The following is a 2,211-nucleotide window of genomic DNA, read 5'->3' as shown; positions in this document are numbered from 1 at the left end:
CACACACACACACACACACCCTTTTCTTCAGGCACCTGCTTCTTCTGCATAAGTTGTACAGATTTCGCTAGGAGATATATTTTTTTTGTACATTCGACGTTGACATTAAAAAGAGTTTTATTTTAAAAAGCCAAAAGCCAGCCTGCCTGCTTGCTTTTTTTCTCAGAAGGTCGTTAAGTAAATATTTGGTGGCATTCACATTTTTTTTTACTACCGGTTCTGTGGGCGGGGCTTGGTGGGCGTGGCAGGAGAAGGACAGTGCAAAATCCCCCTTCCCTCCCCTCACCCCACTAACCTGCTTTCCAGCTCCGTTCTCCTGGGCAGGGCAACCAAAGGAAGACCCAGCCGATCAGCTGGGACTCAGGAGGCAGAGAATAAATGGGCCAGTCAAAGGTGGTATTTGCTGGTTCTCCGAACAAATCAAAATTTTCGCTACCGGTTCTCCAGAACCGGTCAGAACCTGCTGAATACCACACCTCTGCCCCGGGCCCCACGATAAAATGGGGTCTTGCTGAAAAGCCAGAGCTGGGCTATGAATACTATAATTTGTGTGCCTTAATGAAGTTTTGTGAAATTGCAATAGGAAAATAATATAATCAATTTAATATAAAAATATACTTATAACTGGGAGAGAAATTATATTTACTGTTCTGTGTGTGGATTTGGAAATTAGCAGAGGCTAATGGGGCTGGATGCAGCAGGGCCCCATTAAAGCTTCTGCTTTACCCAGGAGTAAGCCTTACTGGATTCAATAGAGTTATCTGAGCAGACTTTAAGTAGGGCTGTCTGTGGAGATTCTCAGTCATCCAGTCACTGTTCCTCCCAGAGGTGCTTTCTCAGGAGGCAACTGGGACTTCCTGGTTTTTCCTTTGAAGACGTTTCACTTCTCATCCAAGAAGCTTCTTCAGCTCTGACAGAATAGTGAGGAATGGAAGGATCTATACTCCTTGCAGACAGCTGGTCATTGGCATCCTTTTTAGAGAGCCGTTGAGGCCACTTGGAGGTTTATCTGTGCATAAAAAGATGCCAATGACCAGCTGTTTGCAAGGAGTATAGATCCTTCCATTCCCAACCATACAGTCAAAGCTTCTTGGATGAGAAATGAAAACGTCTTCAAAGAAAAACCAGAAAATCCAGTTGCCTCTTGGGGGAAAAAATGTACCTTTGGGATTTAGGTAGGACTGGATCAATTTGGATTTTGGGGGAGGCCTGCTGGGGATATCAGGAAATATGTGCAGAGGAGAAGCAAATGCCTAGTTTTTTTTATATAAACTAATATTAGTAGCCGTCCTTAAAATATTTACTTTAATCAAAATTAAGAAGACGACAGTTTCCAGAAGAGTTGGACTCCTCTCCCCCATTATCCCCAGCGAACTGAATGGAAGGAATTGGAGCCCTCAATGGAGTGGGGGATGCTGAGTTATTAAAAACTAGCTTGATACCCGTGATTTGCTACGATACTATGTGGTCGGGCTTAGTTTTTGGGGAGGAAGATAAGGGAAAACAAATTCTGCCTCTGCCTATCAGCATCCATCGGTATTCATCTGGCTAGCGTCCTGTCAGTGTGTGAGAGAGTCGAGGGCTGTTTGGAAACTGAAACAGTATTTGCTGTGTGAGCAAGGAGGCAGCAAGGAGCCTGGGCATGGCTTAGCTCAACTGTTCTGTACTAAAGCTGCTTGCTGCTGTGAAAGTAAAACGGAAATGGAAACTCCTCTCCTCTGCTTGTGTTTTGCATTTGGAAGAGATTTCTTCTCAGGTGGGGAGGGGGAGTAGAACTCCTTAGCATCAGAGCATGTTAATAATAATTATATAGGAAATACTAATGCTCTGATGGTCATTTGGAAAAATCCTTTCTTAGTGAGCACCTAGAAGCCAAGTGGAACAGACGTGCCAAAGTTCAAATTTGTAGGCTTTACAGGTTCTGGAGATTTTGTGATGATGCGTGAGCGGTATTTCGCTTTTATATATATATAGATTGGACTCAGTACGATTGAACCCAGAGCACGTGCAGAGTAGATCTCTATCCCCTGCAAAACACCAGCCAAGGAGAGGGAAACACACGGCCTTTCAAACAGTCTCCGTTCCCTGTTCTTTTCCTTCATCCCCAAATTAAAAAAGGAGGGGGGGAAAAAAACGACTATAAACAACTGCCGGACTTCAATTCCCAGGAGGCAAAGGGGCTTGCCTGTCGCGCCCGGCGTGACGTCACCT

This window comes from Notechis scutatus, chromosome 16, assembly GCF_049901735.1.
Source record: "Notechis scutatus isolate UNSWTSFEM ecotype Mainland chromosome 16, rNotScu1.2, whole genome shotgun sequence".
Taxonomy (NCBI): Eukaryota; Metazoa; Chordata; class Lepidosauria; order Squamata; family Elapidae; genus Notechis; species Notechis scutatus.
This window is presented reverse-complemented; position numbering follows the sequence as displayed.